Source organism: Scyliorhinus canicula, unplaced genomic scaffold (assembly GCF_902713615.1).
Source record: "Scyliorhinus canicula unplaced genomic scaffold, sScyCan1.1, whole genome shotgun sequence".
NCBI lineage: Eukaryota > Metazoa > Chordata > Chondrichthyes > Carcharhiniformes > Scyliorhinidae > Scyliorhinus > Scyliorhinus canicula.
In genome coordinates, this window is record NW_024055733.1 from 2,382,877 (window position 1) to 2,403,782 (window position 20,906).

Sequence of the window (20,906 nt, forward strand, 5' to 3'; positions counted from 1 at the left end):
ACTCCCTCCCATCACTCACTACCCTGTGCAGATTTACTCCCTCCCATCACTCACTGCCCTGTGCAGATTCACTCCTTCCCATCACTCACTGCCCTGTGCAGATTCACTCCCTCCCATCACTCACTGTCCTGTGCAGATTCACTACCTCCCATCACTCACTGCCCTGTGCAGATTCTTTCCCTCCCATCACTCACTGTTCTGTGCAGATTTACTCGCTCCCATCACTCACTGCCCTGTGCTGATTCACTCCCTCCCATCACTCACTGCCCTGTGCAGATTCACTCCCTCTCATCTCCGCCATGTGCAGATTCACTCCCCTCACTCGCTGTTCTGTGCAGATTCACTCCCCTCATTCACTGCCCTGTGCAGATTCTCTCCCTCCCATCACTGACTGCCCGGTGCAGATACAGTCGCTGCATCCAAATCCCAGGCCTGCACATAATTATCCACATTCCCTCCCTGTATCGCTCACAATCCCTGGCTTTACAGTCTCCCTCCTTCCCTTCCACTGCCTGTCCTGTATTGATTCTCTTTTCCAACTATCAGTATCAGGTCCGACTGTGCCAGCAGTCCAAAATTGTAATCCGAAATACGTGTATCAAGTGTTTCTCTTGAACACCGAACACGAGGCAATGGGACTGAGAGACTGGACGAGATATTACCACATCTTTTTGTCCAGACAGCGGATGACAAGGAATCATGTGTTGAACGATAAATCTCAGGAATCGTCAAGAATTGGGAGAGTGTCGGTATCACGGAGAGCTGTGGATCTGCTGTAATACTGAGGAATAAATGACCAAGGCCATGACAGAGTTTGATTCTCCTACAATCCTCCCGTTCCAATCTTAACCATCACATTAGACCCCGGCATTGGTTAGTCCATTAAACCTGGGGAACAGACTCTAATTGATAAAGAATGAATGAAAACAATGGTTTATCACTCTCTTATTGCGGAACAGTCAGTATTTTCCTGAGGAGAAACCCGAGAGGATGCAGAAGGGAATCAAAAGGACCAGTCTCCCCAATAACACCAGCGGCAGTTTGTAGTTATCCAGTTGTGGCAGTCAGATAGACTCAATAATTTAAATAAATATGTCACACAATACATATAATTGTTTCTCAGCCAATTACTTCCCGCTTCCATCATTCAAATTACTGAAGTACAGTAAGAAGTCTTACAACACCAGGTTAAAGTCCAACAGGTTTGTTTCAAACACGAGCTTTCGGAGCACGGCTCCTTCTTCAGGTGAATGGAAAGGCTTGTTCCAGAAATGTTTATATAGACACAGTCAGAGATGCCCCGGAATGCGAGCACCTGCAGGCAATCAAATCATCAAAGATGCAGAGAGAGAGGTAACTCCAGGGTAAAGAGGTGTGAATTGTCCCAAGCCAGTTCAGTCGGTAGGCCTCTGCAAGTCCAGGCTTGTTGGTGGGGGCCGAATGTAATGCGACATGAATCCCAGATCCCGGTTGAGTCCGCATTCATGCGTGCGGAACTTAGCTATAAGTTTTTGCTCAGCAATTTTGCGTTGTCGCGTCTCCTGAAGGCCTCCTTGTAGAATGCTGACCCGGAGATCAGAGGCTGAATGGGGCGGAGAAACTACGACATCTTCTTCGCAGCCTCCAACACATCATCAGCGAGGATGGACATCTTGCCAAGGTCATCCCCACACCCCCACTACTGGCCTTCAAACAACCGCGCAACCTCAAACAAACCATTGTTTGCAGCAAATTACCCAGCCTTCAGAACAGCAACCACAACACCACAAAACCCTGCCAGGGTAATCTCTGCAAGACATGCCAGATCATCGACATGGACACCACCATTACACGTGGAAACACCACCCACCAGGTACGCGGCGCATACTCGTGCGACTCGACCAATGTAGTCTACCTCATACGCTGCAGGAAAGGATGTCCCGAAGCGTGGTACATTGGCGAGACCATGCAGACACTGCGACAACGAATAAACGGGCATCGTGCGACTATCAACAGGCAGGACTGTTCCCTTCCAGTTGGGGAACACTTCAGCAGTCAAGGACATTCAGCCTCTGATCTCCGGGTCAGCATTCTACAAGGAGGCCTTCAGGAGACGCGACAACGCAAAATTGCTGAGCAAAAACTTATAGCTAAGTTCCGCACGCATGAATGCGGACTCAACCGGGATCTGGGATTCATGTCGCATTACATTCGGCCCCCACCAACAAGCCTGGACTTGCAGAGGCCTACCGACTGAACTGGCTTGGGACAATTCACACCTCTTTAACCTGGAGTTACCTCTCTCTCTGCATCTTTGATGATTTGATTGCCTGCAGGTGCTCGCATTCCGGGGCATCTCTGACTGTGTCTATATAAACATTTCTGGAACAAGCCTTTCCATTCACCTGAAGAAGGAGCCGTGCTCCGAAAGCTCGTGTTTGAAACAAACCTGTTTTCCGGCCCCCGGCAGCGGGATTCTCCATCCTGCCAGCCTGTTTTCTGTTGGTGTGCACCCCCCGGCAGCGGGATTCTCCGTCCCGCCAGCCTGTATTCCGACAGTGCGCGCCCCCAGGCAGCGGGATTCTCCATTTGCGCAGTTGTTCAATGGGTACCTCACGCCGCCATTGTGACCACCCCCAGACCATCGGGAAACCCGCGGGCGTGAATGAGCTGCTGGTGAAGCGGAGAATCCACCGACGGAGAATCCAGCACAGGAACTTTGAAAAGGGACATTTTGCAGTGACTGACATTGTCTACAGATCCCGGAGCACACTCACCCCCTGCTCTGCGGTTGGGTCTCTGGGGTTGGATGATATCTGGAGTTGGGGGATACCTGGGGTTGGGTGATATCTGGGGTTGGGTCTCTCTGGGGTTGAGTGACTTCTGTGGTTGGGTCTCTCTGGGGTTGGGTCTCTCTGGGGTTCGGTCTCTCTGGGTTTGTGTGATCTCTGGGGTTGGGTGATGTCTGGGGTTGGGTGATCTCTGGTGATGGGTGATCACTGGTATTGCGTGATCTCTGGGGTTGGTGATCTCTGCGGTTGGTTGATATCTGGGGTTATGTCTCTCTGGGGTTGGGTGATCTCAGGGGTTGGGTGATGTCTGGGGTTGGGTGATCTCTGTGAATGGGTGACCGCTGGGGTTGGGTAGTATCTAGGGCTTGGTGAATCTGGGGTTGTGTCTCTCTGGGGTAGAGTGATATCTGGGGCTGGGAGTTATCTGGGGATGGGTGATCTCTGTGGTTGGGAGATCTCTGGGGTTATGTCTCTCTGGGGTTGAGTGTCTGGTGTTGGGTGATATCTGGGGTAGGGAGATCTCGGGGGGGGGGGGGGGCGGGAGGGATGGGTGATATCTGGGGTTTGGTCTCTCTGGGGTTGGGTGATATCTGGGGTTGGGTGATATCTGGGGTTCGGTGATTTCTGGGGTTTGATCTCTCTGGGGCTGGGTGATATCTGGGATTGGGTCTCGCTGGGGCTGGGTGATATCTGGGGCTGGGTGATATCTGGGGTTGGGTCTCTCTGGGGCTGGGTGATCTCTGGGGTTGGGGCTCTCTGGGGCTGGGTGATATCTGGGGATGGGTCTCTCTGGGGTTGGGTGATGTCTGGGGTTGGGTCTCGCTGGGGCTGGGTGATATCTGGGGTTGGGTCTCTCTGGGGTTTTGTGATGTCTGGGGTTGGGTCTCGCTGGGGCTGGGTGATATCTGGGGCTGGGTGATATCTGGGGTTGGGTCTCTCTGGGGCTGGGTGATCTCTGGGGTTGGGGCTCTCTGGGGCTGGGTGACATCTGGGGTTGGGTCTCTCTGGGGTTGGGTGATGTCTGGGGTTGGGTCTCGCTGGGGCTGGGTGATATCTGGGGTTGGGTCTCTCTGGGTTTTTGTGATGTCTGGGGTTGGGTCTCGCTGGGGCTGAGTGATATCTGGGGTTGGGTCTCTTTGGAGTTGGGTGATGTCTGGGGTTGGGTGATGTCTGGGGTTGTGTCTCTCTGGGTTTGGGTCTGTGGGGTTGGGTGAATTGAATAATGAAGTGAAAATTGCTTATTGTCACGAGTAGGCTTCAATGAAGTTACTGTGAAAAGCCTCTAGTCGCCACATTCCGGCGCCTGTCCGGGGAGGCTGTTACGGGAATCTAACCGTGCTGCTGGCCTGCAAGGCCTGCTCTAAAAACCAGCGATTTAGCCCAGTGAGCTAAACCAGCCCCTTGTGATATCTGGTGATATCTGAGATTGGGTGATATCTGGGGTTGGGAGATCTCTAGCGCTGGGTGATATCTGGGGTTGGGTGACATCTGGGTTTGGGTGATATCTGGGTTTGGGTGATATCGGGGTGGGGTGATATCGGGGAGGAGGTGATATCGGGGGTGGAGATAATATCGGGGGTGAGGGTGATATCGGGGTGGGGGTGATATCGGGGAGGAGGTGATATCGGGGGTGGAGATAATATCGGGGGTGAGGGTGATATCGGGGTGGGGGTGATATCGGGGAGGGGGTGATATCGGGGGAGGTGATATCGGGGAGGGGGTGATATCAAGGAGGGGTGATATCGGGGGAGGGGGTTGGGGGCAGTGATGCGGTTTCTATGGAGACAATACCACCCCGAAGTCCCCCAATGGGGCCAATGGGCAGCAGATGCCGTCACGGCGCCTGCGCCACATCCATCCCAGCATCCCCTGCGTGTCAGCGGCGGCCATCTTATGTTGCCAGGGGAGACCCGGCGGCCATCGTGTGTCGCCAGGGGAGACCCGGCGGCCATCTTGTGTCGCCAGGGGAGAACCGGCGGCCACCTTGTGTCGCCAGGGGAGACCCGGTCGCCATCTTGTGTTGACAGAGGAGACCCTGCGGCCATGGGGGAGTGACACCAAGCTGATCGGCCATGGGGGGAGACACACCCAGCTGATCGGCCATGGGGGGAGTCACACCCAGCTGATCGGCCATGGGGGAGTCACACCCAGCTGATCGGCCATGTGGGGAGGCACACCCAGCTTATCGGCCATGGGGGAGTAACACCCAAATGATCGGCCATGGGTGGAGTCACACCCAACTGATCGGCCATGGGGGGAGTCACACCCAGCTGATCGGCCATGGGGGGAGTCACACCCAGCTGATCGGCCATGGGGGAGTCACACCCAGCTGATCGGCCATGCGGGGAGGCACACCCAGCTTATCGGCCATGGGGGGAGTCTCATACAGCTGCTCGGCCATGGGGGGAGTCACACCCACACAACGACAGTCCCTCCTGTTAGTGCAGAATGGTAAATCTGGGTGAGGTTGGCTGGGGATGGTCAGTGTGGCGGCAGTGGGAGGAGAGAGATGCCGTGTGGGTGGGGGACTTTCCTCTCAGCATGGAATTAATGGAACTAACGGGAAATGTCAGCACCTTTTTCAGCTGCTGCCTGAACTGCGTCTGTATGATGGCGTAAATGGCAGTGTTTGTGCAGCAACTCAGTAGCTGCAGCATGAAGCTCAATTCCTGAACATAATAAGCTAACAATACACTGTAATACCCCAGATCATGCATCCGTCTCCATATAGAATAAAACAATATCGTTGACCATAAGAGGATGAAATTGGCGGAGATAATAAACAGTAAAATGATGGATTTCCTCCGACTCTCCATCTCTGGGTCTATGCGACTCTCCCCACTGCTGTGAGCCCGGAGTCTCCTGCGGGCCCTGCTGCTCACAACAATGTGTCTGACGGTGAGAACATTGAGCAGCAGAATCACGGCAAATGGAACAGCCGGGGTTAGAATGTGGTGGAGGAACTCGATTGTGACCCAGACCGGAGAGTACAGAGCACCCGCTGTGACACCACAAAACCAGGCCACAAAAATCAGCCAATACTGACCGGTCATCATAAACCCCCAGAAAATGTTCTTCAGACAGCTCAGCACAGTCACTGTTCCCAGAACCACAGCCGCACTTTTCTCGCTGAAATGTTTACTTTTCAGCTTCGGGCAACAAATGGCCACAAATCGATCAAAGGTGAAAGTGACGGTGAACCAGACAGAACAGTCAGTGGCTGCATAAAGCAGGGCGGCGTGGATATTACACACGGGGATGGAGTACAGGAAATAAAACTGTTCCTTAAAAACAATGGGAATGTGTCTCAATATCAGGTTTAGAATAACGACCAGAAGATCCCCCACTGCCATGGCCACCAGGTAACAAGTCACACATTTGGACAGCCCACAGTTTCTTCTCTTCAGGATCACAATTGTGATGAGGTTCACTGTGTGGAAGGGAAATAAACAATGAAATTATACATCAGCCTGGGAAATACTTTACAAATATAGTCCAAGTGGAGCTGACAAAGTCAAATAAATATAGACTATTACACTCACTCACACACAAACAGTCACACACACACTCACACAAACACAAACACACTCGCACACATACAGAGACAGTAATAAACTCACACAGACACTAACACACACAGACACACACAAACACAGACACTAACGCACGCACAGGCACTAACACACAGACACTAACACACAGAGACACCAACACTCACACAGACACTAACACGCAGACACTAACACACACACAGACACAAACAGACAGACACTAACACACTCACAGACACAAACACACACACACAATAACACACAGACATTAACTCAGACACAGACACCAACACACACACATACACTAACACACACACATACACTAACACACAGAGACTAACACACACACAGACACTAACACTCACACAGACGCTAACACACACACAGGCACTAACACATTTACACTAACACGCACAGACACAAATACACACACATACACTAAGACAGGCACACATACACTAACACCCCACTAACTTCCCAATAACGCAAACTCCAGAAACCCATTCTCATCACCTCCACTTACTTCCCAATAACACAACCTGCAGAAATTCATCCACACCACCTACACTAACGTACCAATAACACAACCTCCAGAAATTCATCCACACCACCACCACTAACGTACCAATAACACGAGCTCCAGAAACCCATCCTCATCACTCCCACTAACTTCCCAATAACACAAAGTCCAGAAACGCATCTTCATCACCTCCACTAACTTCCCAATAACACAGCCTCCAGAAACCCATCCTCATCACCTCCACTAACGTCCCAATAACACAACCTCCATTAACCCATCCTCATCACCTCCACTTACTCCCCAAGAACACAACCTCCAGAAAACTATCCTCATCACCCCCACTAACTTCCCAATAACACAACGGCCAGAAACGCATCCTCATCACCTCCACTGACTTCCCAATAACACAATCTCCAGAAACCCATCCTCATCACCTCCTGTAACTTCACAATAACTCAACATCCAGAAACCAATCCTCATCACACCCACTAACCTCCCAATAACACACCCCCCAGAAACCCATCCTCATCACCCCCACTAACTTCCCAATAACTCAACCTCCAGAAACGCATCCTCATCACCTCCACTAACTTACCAATAACACAACCTCCAGAAACCCATCCTCATCACCCCCACTAACTTGCCAATAACACAACCTCCAGAAAGGCATCCTCATCACATCCAATTGCTTCCCAATAGCACAATCTCCAGAAACTCATCCACATTACCTCCACTAACATACCAATAACACGAGCTCCAGAAACACACCCTCATCACCCCCACTAATTTCCCAATAACACATCCTCCAGAAACCCATCCACATCAACCCCGCTAACTACCCAATAACACAACGTGCAGAAACCCATCCTCATCACCTCCATTAACTTCCCAATTACACAAGTTCCAGAAACCAAATCTCATCACCCCCACTAACGTCCCAATAACACTACCTCCAGAAACCCATCCTCATCACCAGCATTAACTTCCCAATAACACAGCCTGCAGATATCCATCCTCATCAACCCCACTAACTTTCGAACAACAGAACCTCCTAAAACCCATCCTCATCTCACCCACTAACTTCCCAATAACACTGCCTCCAGAAGCCCATCCTCATCACCCCCACTAACTTCGCAATAACACAACCTCCAGAAACCCATCCTCATCACACCCACTACTTCCCCGGACAGGCGCCGGAATGTGGCGACTAGGGGCTTCTCACAGTAACTTCATTGAGCCTACTCGTGACAAGAAGCGATTTTCATTTCACTTCATTTCATTTTCATAAACACAGCCTTCCGAAACCCATCCACATCACCCCCACTAACTTCCAAATAACACAACCTCCAGAAACCCTTCCTCATCACCTGCACTGACTTCCCAATAACACAACATCCAGAAACCCATCCTCATCACCTCCACTAACTCCCCAAAAACACAATTAACACACATGTCCTCATCACCCCCACTAACTTCCCAATAACACTACCTCCAGAAACCCATCCTTATCACCCCCACTAACTTGCCAATAACCAACATCCAGAAAGGCATTCTCATAACCTCCACTTGCTTCCCAATAGCACAACCTCCAGAAACTCATCCACATAACCTCCACTAATATACCAATAACACGAGCTCCAGAAACCCATCCTCATCACCCCCACTAATTTCCCAATAACACACGCTCCAGAAACCCATCCTCATCACCCCCACTAACTTCCCAATAACACAGCGTCCAGAATCCCATCCTCATCAACCCCACTAACTTCCGAACAACAGAACCTCCAAAAACCCATCCTCATCTCATCCACTAACTTCCCAATAACACAATCTCCAGAAACCTATCCTCATCACCCCCACTAAATTCCCAATATCACAACCTGCAGAAACTCATCCTTATCACCTCCACTGACTTCCCAATAACACGGCTCCAGAAACCCATTCTCATCACCCCCACTAACTTCCCAATAACACAGCCTCCAGAAACCCATCCTTATCACCCCCACTAACTTGCCAATAACCAACATCCAGAAAGGCATTCTCATAACCTCCACTTGCTTCCCAATAGCACAACCTCCAGAAACTCATCCACATAACCTCCACTAATATACCAATAACACGAGCTCCAGAAACCCATCCTCATCACCCCCACTAATTTCCCAATAACACACGCTCCAGAAACCCATCCTCATCACCCCCACTAACTTCCCAATAACACAGCCTCCAGAATCCCATCCTCATCAACCCCACTAACTTCCGAACAACAGAACCTCCAAAAACCCATCCTCATCTCATCCACTAACTTCCCAATAACACAACCTCCAGAAACCTATCCTCATCACCCCCACTAAATTCCCAATATCACAACCTGCAGAAACTCATCCTTATCACCTCCACTGACTTCCCAATAACACGGCTCCAGAAACCCATTCTCATCACCCCCACTAACTTCCCAATAACACAGCCTCCAGAAACCCTTCCTCATCACCTCCACTAACTTCCCAAAAACCAACCTCCAGAAACCCATCCACATCACCTCAACTAACTTCCCAATAACACAAACTCCAATATCACATGCAGAGCACCTCCACCAACTATCCAATCAAACACACGCCTGGAAAATACTACCTCCACTAACTTTCCAATAACAGAACCTTCAAACATCAATCCTCATCACTCCCAGAATTTCCCCAATAAGACAACCCCGGAAACATATCCTCATCCCCCCTCCACTATCTTCCCAATCACACGACCTCCATAAAGGCATCCTCATCACCTCGACGAACATACCAATAACACGAGCTCCAGAAACCCATCCTCATCACCCCCACTAATGTCCCAATAACACAAGCTCCAGAAACCCATCCTCATCACCCCCACTATCTTGCAAAGAACACATCCTCCAGAAACCCATCCACATCACCCCACTAACTTCCCAATTACACAAGTTCCAGAAACCACATCTCATCACCCCCACTAACTTCGCAATAACACAACCTCCAGAAACCCATCCTCATCACACCCACTAACTTCCCCGGACAAGCGCCGGAATGTGGCGACTAGGGGCTTTTCACAGTAACTTCATTGAGCCTACTCGTGACAATAAGCGATTTCCGTTTCACTTCATTTCATTTTCATAAACACAGCCTTACGAAACCCATCCACGTCACCCCCACTAACTTCCCAATAACACAACCTTGAGAAACCCTTCCTCATCACCTCCACTAACTTCCCAATAACACAACATCCAGAAACCCATTCTCATCACCTCCACTAACTTCCCAATAACACAACCTCCAGAAACCCATTCGCATCACCTCCACAAAATCCGCAATAACACAACCTCCAGAAACCCATCCACATCACCTCCACTAACTCCCCAATCACAGGATGTCCATTAACCCATCCTCATCACCTCCACTTTCTCCCCAAGAACACAACCTCCAGAAAACCATCCTCATCACCCCCACTAACTTCCCAATAACACAACGGCCAGAAACGCATCCTCATCACCTCCACTGAATTCCCAATAACACAATCTCCAGGAACCCATCCTCATCACGTCCTCTAACTTCACAATAACTCAACCTCCAGAAACCCATCCTCATCACACCCACTAACTTCCCAATAACACAACCCCCAGAAACCCATCCTCATCACACCCACTAACTTCCCAATAACACAACCCCCAGAAACCCATCCTCATCACCCCCACTAATTTCCCAATAACACAAGCTCCAGAAGCACATCCTCATCACCCCCACTAACTTGCAAAGAACACATCCTCCAGAAACCAAACCACATCACCCCACTAACAACCCAATAACACAACGTCCAGAAACCCATCCTCATCGCCTCCACTAACATCCCAATTACACAAGTTCCAGAAACCAAATCTCATCACCCCCACTAACGTCCCAATAACACTACCTCCAGAAACCCATCCTCATCACCTGCACTAACTACCCAATAACACAGCCTCCAGATATCCATCCTCATCAACCCCACTAAATTCCGAACAACAGAACCTACAAAAACCCATCCTCATCTCACCCATTAACTTCCCAATTACACTACCTCCAGAAGCCCATCCTTATCACCCCCACTAACTTCGCAATAACACAACCACCAGAAACCCATCCTCATCACACCCACTAACTTCCCCGGACAGGCGCCGGAATGTGGCGACTAGGGGCTTTTCATAGTAACTTCATTGAGCCTACTCATGACAATAAGTGATTTCCATTTCACTTCATTTCATTTTCATAAACACAGCCTTACGAAACCCATCCACATCACCCCCACTAACTTCCCAATAACACAACCTCGAGAAACCCATCCTCATCACCTCCACTAACTCCCCAAAAACACAATTAACACACGTGTCCTCATCACCCCCACTAACTTCCCAATAACACAACCTCCAGAAACCCTTCCTCATCACCTCCACTAACTTCCCAATAACACAACCTCCAGAAACCCATTCACATCACCTCCACAAACTCCCCAATAACCCAACCTCCAGAAACACATCCACATCACCTCCACTAACTCCCCAATCACACGACGTCCATTAAGCCATTCTCATCACCTCCACTTACTCCCCAATCACACGACGTCCATTAAGCCATCCTCATCACCACTTACTCCCCAAGAACGCAACCTCCAGAAAACCATCCTCATCACCCCCACTAACTTCCCAATAACACAACGGCCAGAAACGCATCCTCATCACCTCCACTGAATTCCCAATGACACAATCTCCAGGAACCCATCCTCATCACCTCCTCTAACTTCACAATAACTCAACCTCCAGAAACCTATGCTCATCACACCCACTGACTTCCCAATAACACAACCTCCAGAAACCCATCCTCATCACACCCACTAACCTCCCAATAACACAACCTCCAGAAACCCATCCTCATCACCCCCAATAACTTGCCAATAACCAACCTCCAGAAAGGCATTCGCATCACCTCCACTTGCTTCCCAATAGCGCAACCTCCAGAAACTCATCCACATAGCCTCCACTAATATACCAATAACACGAGGTCCAGAAACCCATCCTCATCACCTCCACTGACTTCCCAATAACACAGCTCCAGAAAACCATCCTCATCACCCCCACTAACTTCCCAATAACACAGCCTCCAGAAACCCTTCCGCATCACCTCCACTAACTTCCCAAAAACCAACCTCCAGAAACACATCCGCATCACCTCCACTAACATCCCAATAACACAACCTCCAGAAACCCATCCTCATCACCCCCACTAACTTCCCAATAACACAACCTCCAATATGCCATCCAGAGCACCTCCACTAACTATCCAATCAAACACCCGCCTGAAAAATATCACCTCCACTAACTTTCCAATAACAGAACCTTCAGACATCCATCCTCATCACTCCCAGAAATTCCCCAATAAGACAACCCCGGAAACATATCCTCATCCCCCCCTCCACTATCGTCCCAATCACACGACCTCCATAAAGGCATCCTCATCACCTCCACTAACATACCAATACCACGAGCTCCAGACACCCATCCTCATCACCCCCACTAATTTCCCAATAACACAAGCTCCAGAAACCCATCCTCATCACCCCCACTAACTTCCCAATAACACAACCTCCAGAAACCCATCCTCATCACCCCCACTAACTTGCAAAGAACACATCCTCCAGAAACCCATCCACATCACCCCACTAACTACCCAATAACACAACGTCCAGAAACCCATCCACGTCACCTCCACTAACTTCCCAATTACACAAGTTCCAGAAACCAAATCTCATCACCCCCACTAACTTCCCAATAACACTACCTCCAGAAACCCATCCTCATCACCTGCACTAACTACCCAATAACACAGCCTCCAGATATCCATCCTCATCAACCCCACTAAATTCCGAACAACAGAACCTACAAAAACCCATCCTCATCTCACCCATTAACTTCCCAATTACACTACCTCCAGAAGCCCATCCTTATCACCCCCACTAACTTCGCAATAACACAACCACCAGAAACCCATCCTCATCACACCCACTAACTTCCCCGGACAGGCGCCGGAATGTGGCGACTAGGGGCTTTTCATAGTAACTTCATTGAGCCTACTCATGACAATAAGTGATTTCCATTTCACTTCATTTCATTTTCATAAACACAGCCTTACGAAACCCATCCACATCACCCCCACTAACTTCCCAATAACACAACCTCGAGAAACCCATCCTCATCACCTCCACTAACTCCCCAAAAACACAATTAACACACGTGTCCTCATCACCCCCACTAACTTCCCAATAACACAACCTCCAGAAACCCTTCCTCATCACCTCCACTAACTTCCCAATAACACAACCTCCAGAAACCCATTCACATCACCTCCACAAACTCCCCAATAACCCAACCTCCAGAAACACATCCACATCACCTCCACTAACTCCCCAATCACACGACGTCCATTAAGCCATCCTCATCACCTCCACTTACTCCCCAATCACACGACGTCCATTAAGCCATCCTCATCACCACTTACTCCCCAAGAACGCAACCTCCAGAAAACCATCCTCATCACCCCCACTAACTTCCCAATAACACAACGGCCAGAAACGCATCCTCATCACCTCCACTGAATTCCCAATGACACAATCTCCAGGAACCCATCCTCATCACCTCCTCTAACTTCACAATAACTCAACCTCCAGAAACCTATGCTCATCACACCCACTGACTTCCCAATAACACAACCTCCAGAAACCCATCCTCATCACACCCACTAACTTCCCAATAACACAACCTCCAGAAACCCATCCTCATCACCCCCAATAACTTGCCAATAACCAACCTCCAGAAAGGCATTCGCATCACCTCCACTTGCTTCCCAATAGCGCAACCTCCAGAAACTCATCCACATAGCCTCCACTAATATACCAATAACACGAGGTCCAGAAACCCATCCTCATCACCTCCACTGACTTCCCAATAACACAGCTCCAGAAAACCATCCTCATCACCCCCACTAACTTCCCAATAACACAGCCTCCAGAAACCCTTCCGCATCACCTCCACTAACTTCCCAAAAACCAACCTCCAGAAACACATCCGCATCACCTCCACTAACGTACCAATAACACAACCTCCAGAAACCCATCCACATCACCTCAACTAACTTCCCAAAAACACAAACTCCAATATCCCATCCAGAGCACCTCCACTAACTATCCAATCAAACACCCGCCTGAAAAATACAACCTACAATAACTTTCCAATAACAGAACCTTCAGACATCCATCCTCATCACTCCCAGAAATTCCCCAATAAGACAACCCCGGAAACATATCCTCATCCCCCCCTCCACTATCGTCCCAATCACACGACCTCCATAAAGGCATCCTCATCACCTCGACGAACATACCAATACCACGAGCTCCAGACACCCATCCTCATCACCCCCACTAATTTCCCAATAACACAAGCTCCAGAAACCCATCCTCATCACCCCCACTAACTTCCCAATAACACAACCTCCAGAAACCCATCCTCATCACCCCCACTAACTTGCAAAGAACACATCCTCCAGAAACCCATCCACATCACCCCACTAACTACCCAATAACACAACGTCCAGAAACCCATCCACGTCACCTCCACTAACTTCCCAATTACACAAGTTCCAGAAACCAAATCTCATCACCCCCACTAACTTCCCAATAACACTACCTCCAGAAACCCATCCTCATCACCTGCACTAAATACCCAATAACACAACCTCCAGAAACCCATCCTCATCACCTGCACTAAATACCCAATAACACAGCCTCCAGATATCCATCCTCATCAACCCCACTAACATCCGAACAACAGAACCTCCAAAAACCCATCCTCATCTCACCCACTAACTTCCCAATAACACTACCTCCAGATGCCCATCCTTATCACCCCCACTAACTTCGCAATAACACAACCTCCAGAAACCCATCCTCATCACACCCACTAACGTCCCCGGACAGGCGCCGGAATGTGGCGACTAGGGGCTTTTCACAGTAACTTCATTGAGCCTACTCGTGACAATAAGTGATTTCCATTTCACTTCATATCATTTTCATAAACACAGCCTTACGAAACCCATCCACATCACCCCCAGTAACTTCCCAATAACACAACCTCCAGAAACCCATCCACATCACCTCCACTAACTCTCCAAAAACACAATAAACACACATGTCCTCATCACCCCCACTAACTTCCCAATAACGCAACCTCCAGAAACCCTTCCTCATCACCTCCACTAACTTCCCAATAACACAACATCCAGAAACCCATTCTCATCACCTCCACTAACTTCCCAATCACACAACCTCCAGAAACCCATTCACATCACCTCCACAAACTCCCAATTAACAAAACCTCCAGAAACCCATCCACATCACCTCCACTAACTCCCCAATCACACGACGTCCATTAACCCATCCTCATCACCCCCACTAAATTGCAAAGAACACATCCTCCAGAAAACCATCCACATCACCCCCACTAACTTCCCAATAACACAACGTCCAGAAACCCTTCTTCATCACCTCCACTAACTTCCAAAAAACCAACCTCCAGAAACCCATCCTCATCACCACCACTAACTCCCCAATAACACAACCTCCAGAAACACATCCACATCACCTCCACTAACTTCCCAATAACACAACCTCCAGAAACACATCCACATCACCTCCACTAACTTCCCAATAACACAACCTCCAGAAACACATCCACATCACCTCCACTAACGCTCCAATAACACAACCTCCAGAAACCCATCCTCATCACCCCCTCTAACTTCCCAATAACACAACCTCCAGAAACATCCTCATCATGCCCACTAACCTCCCAATAACACAACCTCCAGAAACACATCCTCATCATGCCCACTAACCTCCCAATAACACAACCTCCAGATTCCTATCCTCATCACCCCCACTAATTTCCCAATAACACAAACTGCAGAACTCATCCTCATCTCATCCACTAACATCCCAAAAACACAACCTGCAGAAACCCATACACATCACCTCCACTTACTCCCCAATAACACAACCTCCAGAAACCTATCAACATCACCCCCACGAACGTAACAATAACACGAGCTCCAGAAAGCCATCCTCATCACCCCCATTAATTTCCCAATAACAAATGCTCCAGAAACCCATCCTCATCACCCCCATTAACTTGCAAAGAACACCTCCTCCAGAAACCCATCCACATCACCCCACTAACTACACAATAACACAACGTCCAGAAACCCATCCTCTTCACGTCCACTAACTTCCCAATTACACAAGTTCCAGAAACCAAATCTCATCACCCCCACTAACTTCCCAATAACACTACCTCCAGAAACCCATCCTCATCACCTGCACTAACTACCCAATAACACAGCCACCTGAAACTCATCCTCATCAACCCCACTACCTTCCGAACAACAGAACCTCCAAAAACCCATCCTCATCTCACCCACTATCTTCCCAATAACACAAACTCCAGAAACCTATCCTCATCCCCCCCACTAACTTCCCAATAACACAACCTCCAGAAACCCATCCTCATCACCTCCACTAACTTCCCAATAACACAACCTCCAGAAACACATCCAAATCACCTCCACTAACTCCCCAATACCACAACCTCCAGAAACCCATCCTCATCACCCCCACTAACTTCCCAATAACACAACCTCCAGAAACTCATCCTCATCACACCCACTACCCTCCCAATAACACAACCTCCAGAAACCCATCCACATCACCCCCACTACCGTCCCTATAACACAGCCTCCAGAAACCCATCCTCATCACCTTCACTAACTTCCCAATATCACAACCTCCGGAAACACAGAACATAGAACATAGAACGATAAATCGCAGTACAGGCCCTTCGGCCCTCGGTGTTGCACCGACATGGAAAAAACTAACGGCCATATAACCTACACTGTGCCCTTATCATCCATATGCTTATCTATTAATCTTTAAAATGCCCTCAATGTTGGTGAGTTCACTACTGTTGCAGGTAGTGCACTCCACGGCCTCACCACTCTTTTCGTAAAAAAAACCACTTGTGACCTCTGTCCTATATATATTACCCCTCAATTTAAGGCTATGTCCCCTCGTGCTAGCCACCTCCAACTGCGGGAGATGGCTCTCGCTGTCCACCCTATCTAACCCTCTGATCATTTTGTATGCCTCTATTAAGTCACCTCTTAACCTTCTTCTCTCTAACGATAACAACATCAAGTCCATCAGCCTTTCCTCATAAGATGTTCCCTCCATACCAGGCAACATGCTGGTAAATCTCCTCTGAACCCGTTCCAAAGCTTCCATGTCCTCCCTATAATGAAGCGACCAGAACTGTATGCAATACTCCAAATGCGGCCGTACTAGAGTTTTGTACAACTGCAACATGCCCTCATGGCTCCGGAACTCAATCACTCTACCAATAAAAGCGAACACACCACAGGCCTTCTTCACGACCCTATCAAACTGGTTGGCAACTTTCAGAGATCTATGAACATGGACACCGAGATCCCTCTGCTCATCCACACTGCCAAGAATTTTACCATTAGCCAAATATTCCGCATTCCTGTTATTCTTTCCAAAGTGAATCAACTCACACTTCTCCACATAAAACTCCATTTGGGAGTTAAATGGGATTAAATCCAGAAACCCATCCACATCGCCTGCACTAACTCCCCAATAACACAACGTCCATTAACCCATCCACATCAACTCCACTAACTCCCCAAGAACACAACCTCCAGAAACCCATCCTCATCACCCCCACTAACTTCCCAATAACACAACCTCCAGAAACTCATCTTCATCACACCCACTATTTTCCCAATAACACAAGCTCCAGAAACCCATCCTCATCACCCCCATTAACTTCCCAATTACAGAACCTCCAGAAACTCATCCTCATCACACCCACTAACCAGCAGAGGGCAGCAGAGCAGAGCTTCTGATTGGCTGTTCCGGGGAGATTTGCATACGTGCAGTGCGGTCAGCGTAAGTTGAAGGTGCACCTGCATCAGTGACCCGAGGAGTTCGACGGAAGGTGAGCATCCAGCAGAGGGCAGCAGAGCAGAGCTTCTGATTGGCTGTTCCGGGGAGATTTGCATACGTGCAGTGCGGTCAGCGTAAGTTGAAGGTGCACCTGCATCAGTGACCCGAGGAGTTCGACGGACGGTGAGCATCCAGCAGAGGGCAGCAGAGCAGAGCTTCTGATTGGCTGTTCCGGGGAGATTTGCAGACGTGCAGTGCGGTCAGCGTAAGTTGAAGGTGCACCTGCATCAGTGACCCGAGGAGTTCGACGGACGGTGAGCATCCAGCAGAGGGCAGCAGAGCAGAGCTTCTGATTGGCTGTTCCGGGGAGATTTGCATACGTGCAGTGCGGTCAGCGTAAGTTGAAGGTGCACCTGCATCAGTGACCCGAGGAGTTCGACGGACGGTGAGCATCCAGCAGAGGGCAGCAGAGCAGAGCTTCTGATTGGCTGTTCCGGGGAGATTTGCATACGTGCAGTGCGGTCAGCGTAAGTTGAAGGTGCACCTGCATCAGTGACCCGAGGAGTTCGACGGACGGTGAGCATCCAGCAGAGGGCAGCAGAGCAGAGCTTCTGATTGGCTGTTCCGGGGAGATTTGCATACGTGCAGTGCGGTCAGCGTAAGTTGAAGGTGCACCTGCATCAGTGACCCGAGGAGTTCGACGGACGGTGAGCATCCAGCAGAGGGCAGCAGAGCAGAGCTTCTGATTGGCTGTTCCGGGGAGATTTGCATACGTGCAGTGCGGTCAGCGTAAGTTGAAGGTGCACCTGCATCAGTGACCCGAGGAGTTCGACGGACGGTGAGCATCCAGCAGAGGGCAGCAGAGCGGAGCTTCTGATAGGCTGTTCCGGGGCGATTTGCATACGTGCAGTGCGGTCAGCGTACGCTGAAGGTGCACCTGCATCGGTGACCCGAGGAGTTCGACGGAGGGTGAGCACCCAGCAGAGGGCAGCAGAGCGGAGCTTCTGATAGGCTGTTCCGGGGAGATTTGCATACGTGCAGTGCGGTCAGCGTACGCTGAAGGTGCACCTGCATCGGTGACCCGAGGAGTTCGACGGAGGGTGAGCACCCAGCAGAGGGCAGCAGAGCGGAGCTTCTGATAGGCTGTTCCGGGGCGATTTGCATACGTGCAGTGCGGTCAGCGTACGCTGAAGGTGCACCTGCATCGGTGACCGGAGGAGTTCGACGGAGGGTGAGCACCCAGCAGAGGGCAGCAGAGCGGAGCTTCTGATAGGCTGTTCCGGGGCGATTTGCATACGTGCAGTGCGGTCAGCGTACGCTGAAGGTGCACCTGCATCGGTGACCCGAGGAGTTCGACGGAGGGTGAGCACCCAGCAGAGGGCAGCAGAGCGGAGCTTCTGATAGGCTGTTCCGGGGAGATTTGCATACGTGCAGTGCGGTCAGCGTAAGCTGAAGGTGCACCTGCATCGGTGACCCGAGGAGTTCGACGGAGGGTGAGCATCCAGCAGAGGGCAGCAGAGCAGAGCTTCTGATAGGCTGTTCCGGGGAGATTTGCATACGTGCAGTGCGGTCAGCGTAAGTTGAAGGTGCACCTGCATCAGTGACCCGAGGAGTTCGACGGACGGTGAGCATCCAGCAGAGGGCAGCAGAGCAGAGCTTCTGATTGGCTGTTCCGGGGAGATTTGCATACGTGCAGTGCGGTCAGCGTAAGTTGAAGGTGCACCTGCATCAGTGACCCGAGGAGTTCGACGGACGGTGAGCATCCAGCAGAGGGCAGCAGAGCAGAGCTTCTGATTGGCTGTTCCGGGGAGATTTGCATACGTGCAGTGCGGTCAGCGTAAGTTGAAGGTGCACCTGCATCAGTGACCCGAGGAGTTCGACGGACGGTGAGCATCCAGCAGAGGGCAGCAGAGCAGAGCTTCTGATTGGCTGTTCCGGGGAGATTTGCATACGTGCAGTGCGGTCAGCGTAAGTTGAAGGTGCACCTGCATCAGTGACCCGAGGAGTTCGACGGAAGGTGAGCATCCAGCAGAGGGCAGCAGAGCAGAGCTTCTGATTGGCTGTTCCGGGGAGATTTGCATACGTGCAGTGCGGTCAGCGTAAGTTGAAGGTGCACCTGCATCAGTGACCCGAGGAGTTCGACGGACGGTGAGCATCCAGCCGAGGGCAGCAGAGCAGAGCTTCTGCTTGGCTGTTCCGGGGAGATTTGCATACGTGCAGTGCGGTCAGCGTAAGTTGAAGGTGCACCTGCATCAGTGACCCGAGGAGTTCGACGGACGGTGAGCATCCAGCCGAGGGCAGCAGAGCAGAGCTTCTGATTGGCTGTTCCGGGGAGATTTGCATACGTGCAGTGCGGTCAGCGTAAGTTGAAGGTGCACCTGCATCAGTGACCCGAGGAGTTCGACGGACGGTGAGCATCCAGCCGAGGGCAGCAGAGCAGAGCTTCTGATTGGCTGTTCCGGGGAGATTTGCATACGTGCAGTGCGGTCAGCGTAAGTTGAAGGTGCACCTGCATCAGTGACCCGAGGAGTTCGACGGACGGTGAGCATCCAGCCGAGGGCAGCAGAGCAGAGCTTCTGATTGGCTGTTCCGGGGAGATTTGCATACGTGCAGTGCGGTCAGCGTAAGTTGAAGGTGCACCTGCATCAGTGACCCGAGGAGTTCGACGGACGGTGAGCATCCAGCCGAGGGCAGCAGAGCAGAGCTTCTGATTGGCTGTTCCGGGGAGATTTGCATACGTGCAGTGCGGTCAGCGTAAGTTGAAGGTGCACCTGCATCAGTGACCCGAGGAGTTCGACGGACGGTGAGCATCCAGCCGAGGGCAGCAGAGCAGAGCTTCTGATTGGCTGTTCCGGGGAGATTTGCATACGTGCAGTGCGGTCAGCGTAAGTTGAAGGTGCACCTGCATCAGTGACCCGAGGAGTTCGACGGACGGTGAGCATCCAGCAGAGGGCAGCAGAGCAGAGCTTCTGATTGGCTGTTCCGGGGAGATTTGCATACGTG